The sequence below is a fragment of the Ziziphus jujuba genome, chromosome 3, assembly GCF_031755915.1.
Source record: "Ziziphus jujuba cultivar Dongzao chromosome 3, ASM3175591v1".
Lineage (NCBI taxonomy): Eukaryota > Viridiplantae > Streptophyta > Magnoliopsida > Rosales > Rhamnaceae > Ziziphus > Ziziphus jujuba.
The window spans coordinates 12792418-12802608 of NC_083381.1; positions in this window are offsets into that span (position 1 = coordinate 12792418).

A 10191-nucleotide genomic window follows, 5' to 3' on the forward strand; every position below is an offset into this window, starting at 1 on the left:
TAATCCAAAGACCACATTATAGAAAATGGTCTTTTGTACCAAAATAAATAAATAAAATAAAATAAAAAATTCTCCTTCAGGATGGAGTCTTCCACTGAGGTATGCTTATACTAGAATATCCTATAGTTTGGCGAGCAGTTGCAACCCTTTTTTTTATTTATTTTTATTTTCTATTTTTAATTTTTAGAAGAATCGCTTTTATGTCTTTATTTTTAAAATGTTTACAATGGAGGTTCACAATTTACGGTTTGTTGTATATTGGATCATATAAATGGTCTAAGAGTTGTTTTTCCACCTGGTGCATACAGTGTTAGGATTTGTATGTGACTCTGTATTGAATCTCACAACAGATAAAAAATTCAGTAACCATTCATTTAGAATCTGAATCTGGAATCAATGAGCTAAAAAAAAAAACAATAATAAAAGATTTAGTTTTCATGGCTTGTTTGTATAACAAAATTCTGTTTAAACTATACAATTTTATTAGCATAGGCTTTTAAAATTAGTTTAGGCGTAAATATTTAAAACATTTTCATATTTAAGCCCTTTAATGACCTTTACACTTTTATACTACGTCTTAAAATTGAATATTTAAACGTGTTTCATAAATTAAACTTTATATATTAATATTTAAAATATTATAAATATATAGAGTAATAAGATATAATACATAAACACTATTGATAAATGCTCTATTATTATAAATAAAATATAAATATCATTAAATGAAATGGATAAATACAAACAAAAAATATTAATTAGTAATTTAGATTGATTTGGATCGGATTGGGTTGAAAAACCATTCAACCTGTAAACATAACCACATTGTTCCTTTTTTTTTTTTTTTTTTTTTCTGGAAAAAAAAATAAATAAAATCTCAAACTGAACCAGTTAATTCAATTTAGATAGTTTGGGCGGCTTGGTTTTGTCTTTGCTCAACTTTACTTGGGAGTTGGGAACCACCTCAATTTAAAAAAAAAATATATATATATATATATATATTATTATTATTTTTTTTTTTTTTTGACATTTTGATGATTTGATATTTTCTAATTTATATTTTGTGCCTAAATTTATTTTTTTCCTTTCTACTTGCCCTTAGATTGTTCCTGATTTCATTTTATTGCACCTTTAACTTTGCTCTTTTTATCCTTATCCTTTGATTTTATTAAATTTCTTCAACATCTTAATCAACATTTAAATTAGTTTATTTTTAGCTTTTATTAAAATTTTATCTAATCATAAATATATATATATATATATATATATTAGGGTTGGGCGGCTCGAGCCAGGTTATTGTCCCGATAACAAATGACTTTAATGATTGGATTGTCTTTTCAAGGACATTTAGCACTATAAAATTTAATCTTAAAATGCTAAAATTTCTCTATTGTTTTATTATAATTGAATAATTGTTAAGTCATATTATCTTTTGTTTTTTGTTTTTTCCTTTTATTCACTTTCAAACCTACTTTGAGTTTATTGTTTGCAAATCAAAATGGAAATTTAGCCTTTCTTTTTTAATTTACTATTTAAACTCATTTAAACTTTAAATTTGAAAATGTATTTTTAATAATTTTACTATTAAACCATTTACATACTGATATATGTGGAAATTTGGACTCAAGAATTTGTGACATTTGCACAATGAATTGAATACTTTAGTTTGAAATTCCCTAAGCTTTTGCAGCTCTTAAATAACATGTTCATCTGTGAATGACTCATAGATGGCACTCTTATTAAGTAACACCCTAACTACGCTAAAAACTTTGCTCCCTTTCTTGTTCATGCCCCATTTTGCTTCTATTTTGATGATATCTAGAGGGTAATAACTTTAAATTTACTTTATTTTATATATTATTATTTTTAATATAGTGATTTAATATCCAAAATTAATCTTTATTTGGTAACAATTTTCTTATATTTAATTTCTTTTTTTTTCCGTAAATATTGATTAGCATATTATTTAAATAATGTCTAGTAGGTCTATGCTCTTTTTTGCTAATAAGCTTTCAACGATGTTAATAGAACATCACCACTCGTATTTTTCTAAATAAGAAAATACAATCGAAACTGAACATATTAGATTTTTTTTTTTAACAAGATAAAAAAATATGGCGAGAGTTTACAATTGTCTTTAAAAAAATAATATTGGAATATAAAAGGATTTTTTTTTAATAAAATATAGCCTGGTGAAAAGCGACAAAACAAATAAAAATATAATTTTTTTTAAAGAAATAGTTATTAATATTCTTTAATAAAAATACAGAAAAAATAATTTCCAATATTGTTTCGAATATATATAAAAGCTACAAAGAGTTAAATAATAATAATAAACAACTATAACCAAACATTTTCATATATTTAAAATACGTTTCAAAAGTTAAGAGTTTTATTATTTGTCAATATTATAATTTTTTTTAAATATACAAAATATTAATTAGATATGTATATATTTTTTATCAACTACTAGAACTATCCATTTCATCTAATCACATACATTCAAATATATTGAATTTATTTATATATAAATATATATATATATATATATATATATATATTTAAAACCTAATACGAGGAAGTAACATTTTAAGCAAAATCAATTAAATTGCCGTTTACCACATTAGATACGCATCCTTCTATCCAATTTAAATATAAAAGTCAAATTAAAATGTGTTTCAAAGAATAAAAGATCGTCATTATCTATTTTCAACCTAATTATATTTGGTTCAAGTGGTAACAAATATCTATTTTCGATCTAATTGTATTTGATTCAAGAGGTAACAATGCAATTACTTGTTGGTGAAGAAACAATTATGCTAGTTCAACTGGTAGTTCCAGCTTCTCATCTCCTTATCATTTACTGAAAATCTGGTGCACCCAATAACAAGAAAAAGATAAAACTTATCATTTACTGAAAAACTACCGCACCCAAAAACAAGAATCAACCAAAAAAAAAAAAAAAAAAAAAAAAAAGCCAAGCCCTAGTATACGCCTAGGTTTATTTTGCTATACTATATGTATATATATATATATATATATATATAGTAGGTTTGGCCTACATGCGTAAATTAGTTAAATATGAAAGGATAAATATGATAAAATTGTCTAAGATTTTGACAAAAGCAAGCGGATAGATCTTTTGATAAATATTAGAGTTTTAGGCAGAGTTTGTTTTTTTTTTTTTTTTTTTTTTTTTTTTTTTTTTTGGAAAAAGGCTTGCCGCTTGCATTTTAGCAAAAGCTATCCTACGTGGTCGTATCGATTGGTTGAAAGGTCTGAAAGAGAACAATGTTCTAGGAGGATGATACCCATTGGACCGAATTCAAAAGATTAGTGCACCGTTCAAGGCAATGTCACAACATTCCTTTGTAAATGAAAAAGAAGAATTTATTCGAGTGGGAAATGAAAGACATTTTGTTGGACCATAGAGAATTATTTGATATTTGCATTTCAAAGAATTTACATGATATATCAAAATAATCATTTCTAGAATTTAATGATTCCTAAAAGCGAATTCATCATGTTTTATATTTGTGTTGTGGTGGTTAAAAAGTAATCTTTGACTTAGAAGAGAGAATAATCTTTGACTTAGAAAAGAAAACTAAGTTTTAAAATGAACACATGAATCACAACAATTTCTATTCATATTGTTCAATTAAATATGCTTACAAAGTATAGACAAATACCAAATGTAGTGAAAGAATACATAGCCATTTGCAAAACAATTATCCTCTAGCTACAAAAATAACAAAGATAATATTTCAATACTTTAGAACAATATGAGATCTTTAAAGTAGAACAAAGTGTCTTTGAATATCTTTATATATATTTCTTTTCATTATTTCTTTCTACTAAACAAATGCATGCAACAATAATGAAATAAAATAATAAAAACAACTACTGTATAGCAATTTTTTTTGGGTAATATATTGTATATCATTAAATACATAACGATAATATGATGTTATTGTTCATATGTTCTTTTGAATGATCTGAACATTATCAATAATAGGAGAATTTGATCCACTTTAAAATTAGACAAATATGACAAAATAAAGGCACAAAAAAAGCATAAACTTCGATATCTTCGTTCTATGCTTCCTTCCCCTTCTTGTCTTTTTCACCATTATAAATATTTTTAAACAAATGTTTGTTCTGCCATACTTTAAGGGGAAAAAAAAAATCTTTTCCATATTCCAATTGAACATAAATAGAAAGAAAACAACAGAAATTGGACAACGGACGTCCATCCATTGCCAAAAATTAGTATGTCCACTTTCCATGATATGATCCTTATAGTATCCCAACAAGGTTAACCCTTTCAAACAAAGAGATTACCCTCTACCATAATATAGACGTCTAACATGCTTTGCTTCTTAATCACTCGCGCATCCTGTACCAATCACAACAAATCAAACTCTCAGAAATTTCTACAACATAAAAAAAAAAAAAAGGTCATGGTTTCCTTGTTGCAGAGCTGGAAAATAATTAATCAAATCATAAGAAAACAATGAGATAATGGATGCAAATTATAAAATCAATTAGAAAATATTTGGCATGATAACATATATATATATATATTTTTTTTTTTGCTTCTATCAAATATCAATATCCACCATTCACTTTGGCTATTAACTTCACATAAGTGGTAAGTAATAAAAGTTGATAAATATGTCAAATCACCTGCACAAACCAGTGACTTAATTAAAAATAATTGTTAATGAATAAAATTATTAGGATATAAAGTCTGTTTATTTTACCTCGGCCTCCCTTGCAAATTCTTGAGCTTAACAATAAATCGAGCTCAAATATCTTGTGCTCCAATGATTGTGGTGTTCCAGACTTGTTCTTCTACATTTTAATCATTTCCATCATTGCCATCTAATTGTTGTAATAATTATATATCGTCCCGTATAAAAATTTGAATTTTTAATAATCTTAAAGCTAGCGCACTAAATCGTATTCTTCTTTTTTTGTCCTCTTTTTTCAAAACAATATTTTCCAGGTTTATATAACAAACAAATTGTGTGGAAATGTGCAATAATATCTATAAAATGCCATGCCAAACCTTCATTAAGGAATCTTTGGGAATGCCAATTTACATGGTTCCAGGTAAATAATCTCTAAAAAAAAAGAAAAAAAGAAGAAAAGAAAAGAGAGTATCTAACATCTTCATCGCTTGCTCTACTTATAATCCTAGGCTTAGAAGAATCTCTATTATCAACCTAAAGCAAATAATTGTTAATGAAAAAAATCATCAACCTAGAAGTTGATTACATGTCAAATCATTTGTAAAAAACAGTAACTTAACAATAATTGTTAATGAAGAAAATTATCAGGATATGGAGTAAGCTTATTCGACCTTTGCCTTCCCTGCAAATTCTTGAACTTAACAATGAATCTAACGAAGCATCCTAAACCATTCCCACACATCTAGAAGATAATATTTACCATCGAATTTTCAAAAATTTTAAGTGAAAAAGAACAAAATAAAGACATAAATGGTTAGTTGCCACAAATTGTTTGCAAAAGGAAAATAAAACCCACATAACTAAATATGTTCATCTTTAATGTCTGCAAACTCACATTTCATCAACAGTTGGGTGGGTAGATTTTGTTGATAAATTCAATAGAAGGTGAGTTTTAAGGATAGCCATCTGCCAGCTCCACCTTTATCCTCCATGCACCTACATCGAGAAAAGTTTAGACTAACAAATCTACAATCCCCTTATGAAGAAGAATCAAAAGAAGAACATATGTAAATTTTCTAACAAGTCAAAATCCCAAACTAAATTGAACAATTAGCATAGATACATTAACATATTTCACCAGTTAAAATGGTTGGATATAAATTAATGTTCAAATTCAGACCCATCAGCACTTAGTTTGTATCTTTCAAAAACTTAAAACCACAAAAAGCGACGTACTTTATAGACCCCCCAACTATTAACCATACAAGCTTAACAAATGCAGTGGTAAATCTAAAATCCAATTCACATATATTAATAAAATAGATTCACAAAAAAAAGAAAAAAAGAAAAAAAAGAAAAAAAAAATGAAGAAGAAGAAGAAAGCCAATAAAGTAAAAAAATTTAAATTAGCTTCAATTCGAACAAAGATACACGCTGATATAGTAAGAAAAATGGCAAACGTCGGTATGGGTATAGATGATTTACTGTATATAGGTCCATGAAAATTCACATAAAACACTACATGCCATCATTGATCATATCCACCTTATAATCATTGATCATCTTTGATTTCACAAATCAATCAAAGAACAAAAACAAAAATAAATAAATTATTAAGTGTTATCAAGCAAATAATAATTAAATAAATAAAATAAATTTTTTTAATTAATTTGGATAATATACAGTTTCATCAAATCCATCTCCTAAAACAATTAGATGCCTATTACAACCTTCTCTTTCCATTTGGGATACGCTTATGAAAAAAAGGGATTTTTTAATAATCTACAAGAGGCCCAAAAATTGGAATAATGTTGGATATCACGGCTTTTATATATATATATAGTTATAGATACGTATCACTGTGATAGCGTTTGACAGAAAGAAAAGGGGGGAAAAAAAATCTTTATCTGGGTTACCGATAACAATGGAGGACAGAGTTTGGGTTGCGGTCTCTTTGGTAAACAAGATCATATCTAGGTTTGTGTCTTATGATGATCATGATGTTGATCATCATCACCATGATAATGCATTCGAAGCTTTTCTTAAGCTGATGAATAGGTACCAAAAAGGAGGGTTGAAGAATAGGAAAGAAATAAGTGAAAAGTGTGCTCAGCTTTTTGATGGTCATTCTGATATTCTACAGGAGTTATCGTATTTCTTGACTTCGGAAATACCCAATTTGGTGCCCAAAAAGGAAAGGGTGCAAAGGGTTTCTTCCAAATTCTTGGTTGATGATGGAGGATTGGAGAAAAGGGACAGGGATAAGAGAAAACGAGATGGGAATGTGGAATTTGATGAGACTAATAATAATTTCTTCCAATGTGATGATTATGATGTGGTCGGATTTAAGCACTTTGAGGAAGTGAGGAAGCAGCTTTGCATCTCTGTCAAATATTTTCAATTTCTAATGTGTTTCAGTTTCAGAATTAGCAGCAGGGATAAGCTAGAAACTATGGTTGCACCTATTGTGGCCAATATGGTTGATAAATTGCCTCAAAAGGATCCTGAACTAATAAAAGAATTTGTCCATGACTTTGTCGGATTCTGTAAGTATGTCGAAGCTCATGATCGTGATTTGACTGCTGATAAGCAAAAAAAGGAAGAGAGGAAGAGAAGAAAGTTGGACAAGAAGAAGAAGCAGAAGGAACAAGAAAAAGGAGGAAAATTACTCATTGGAGAACTCGAAAAGATCTCTAATGGGTGTCCATTAGTTACTGCAGCAAGAGAAAAACCTGAGGAAAAATCTGCGATGAGTGATTGTTTGGTTTCTGAGAATTTTGCTGACAGCAAAGAAAAAGCTCTGAACATATATGAAGAAAAAAGGTTTGAGTTGGATAGAGTTTTGAATCCTCTCAGATCTGCCATTGAGAATACAGAGAAACTACAAAACCTCATCCCTGAAAATACTGCACTTGCTCTGGAAACTCCTATTGATCTTGAAAAGTACTTTACCACTTTAGATCTTAAGTGTATTCAATCCGTTTATGGCGATCAACACGAGGATGTGAGAGATATTCTGAGTAGAGATATAACAGTCGGCTTATCTGTTGCACTAACTCGCATGAAGTGTAAAAGAGAAGAGATGGAGCACGAAATAGTAAGATTAAGGGAGAAATTGAAATCTTGTCTCCAATTTTGCGGGGAAAATCCATCCTTTGACCCTGATATTCGCTTCTGGGATTCACTGTGATTGGTAATTGTTATTGTAGGAAAACTAAACCAGAAGGTTATGAGGAGTTATGGATATTGTATAGAGCTAGAAATTACAGTTTTTTTATTTGCTAGTGTAAACCATTTTGTAATTTCAAGTTTCTATATATATATATATATATATATATATATATATATTATAAAATTTTTGTTCTGGTATTGCTTTTCTGGTTTTTGGCTTATGACAGACAGAGAACCATTGATTATTATATAGCTCATGTCAATTTCAGATGTGGTTTCAACAATTTGAACTTGTCGCTTGATTATCTGTCCTAATAACCTGCAAAACCATAATGTAAATGAAAGACTTTCTATAAATTGGAAATAAGTGAAAGCCCTCTTACTAGCAGTGTTACATAAATCAGGAGAAAAACCTTTTCTGAATGTGCATGCAATTTCTAGAATTTAGGAACTTCAGGTTTTATATTAGGAAGCATTTTTTGGTGGCTTAAGAACAAGTCTCTAGAAACCTCTCAGTTTTGTTATGTTTGAGATTGTTTACATACTTTAGTAACTGAGTTGGTTTTAATTCATGGTAAACTTATACATAAATGCATGTAGTACTTTCGTGAAATTGAGGAGAAACCATGCTCTCGGTCTTTGTAGTTGACATACTATCGATGACAAGATTTTTGTCTTATTAGTTATAAGTTTGCTTTTCATAGGCTCTTTCCGCAAAACATCTATCAATTGCATTCAAATGAGCTCTTTTGCAAACCTATTTTTTCTTTTCTTTCTGCAAACATCTGTTGTATTAATTTGCCTGAACCAGAAAGGTGTGACTCAAAGAGGGGGTTATATTCAATAAGAACAAAGAAGAGTGAGGTTTTGAGTTGTTGCTCTCAATGACCTTCTCTTCTTGTAATGAGTGGTTGATCATTAATACTGTAAGGTAATCAAACTCGAAGGTTGTGAGAAAGATAGGAATTAAAAGGTTATGAGGAAGATAAGAATTGTAATATGTTATTATTTCTGCCATGAATCATTTTGTAATTTTCTTAGTTTCTATATATATAATTTCAGTCATGGTATAGCTTTTTCTTGTTTTTGGATAGTAAAGACTGGGAACCATTAAGTATTGGCCAACCGTAGTCTCAGTGAATTAAACATCTCACAAAATGATTCAACCAGCCATACACACAACCGTAAGGCCCACTTGACCTGTATTGCATTGATTCCCCAAACACACACACACATACATATATAAATATGTATAGCTACACTTTAAGTTTCAGCAAAGCAAGCAAACGGAGGAGAAAAGTAGAGAAGTTATATACATATGTATAGCTACACTAAAGTTTCAGCAAAGTAAGCAAACAGAGGATAAAAGTAGAGAAGTTATTCTACAATATGGTTTACCTATTTTTAAACTCTTCTTTACTTCAGTCTCAGCCATAAAGCTCTTTGTTACAGCCATATATTAACAAAATATTAGGAAATGTGTTTCCAAATTAATTAACCCATTTAACATCAACATTATAATCGTTTCATGTACTAATATTGTTGTGTCTATCAGAAACCATCTTGAAGAGGTAAAAATCAGTTCTAACTACTATGCCCGTGTGCAGAATTTTTTTTAAACAAAAATGCTTACCCCAAGATTTTTAATAATGGAATTGAAAGCAGTACAGTTTACGAGGAAAATGAAGAATGCATCAACGTGATGAAATTGTAATTAATTTGTTTAACCAAATTGGAAATTTAACTAACTGACAAGAAATTGAAAAATTTAGAATTTAAATCTTTATTTTTGAAAATTGAAGGCCTATATAATAAAACTTTCAATGTCTATAGGGCATCAAAATGCAATTAATTTGCTTTTATTAAAACTAATTATTTTATCTAAAAAAAAATAGTAGATTTTGCCGTTGGATTAAATCCAAATAGTCAAAAAGTTAAGTATTCAATTGCAAAAAAAAAAATTACATGTTTGATTAATGATAAAAGGGGAAAAACCACTAATTAAAACAAATACCTTGCACTAATTAAAACCGAGTTAATAAAATTATAAATCAAAGCATTCTAATCGTGGTTCCTTTGAGAACAGTTTTGCACAAAAACCATTACGTATGTATGTCCTCGAATAATGATCCTAACTTCAACAATCTATTCCCTCTGCTCTCCGATAAAAAAGTATTTAATTGTGATTTTATAATTATTGAAGGTTTAACTCTTAAAACCGTTTTATTATATTACATTCTTATTTTTAGTATGTAGATTTTAATATCTAGATTTAGTCTTAGTTGATAATGATTTTAGTATATTTTAACTTTTTACAAAATTTGAG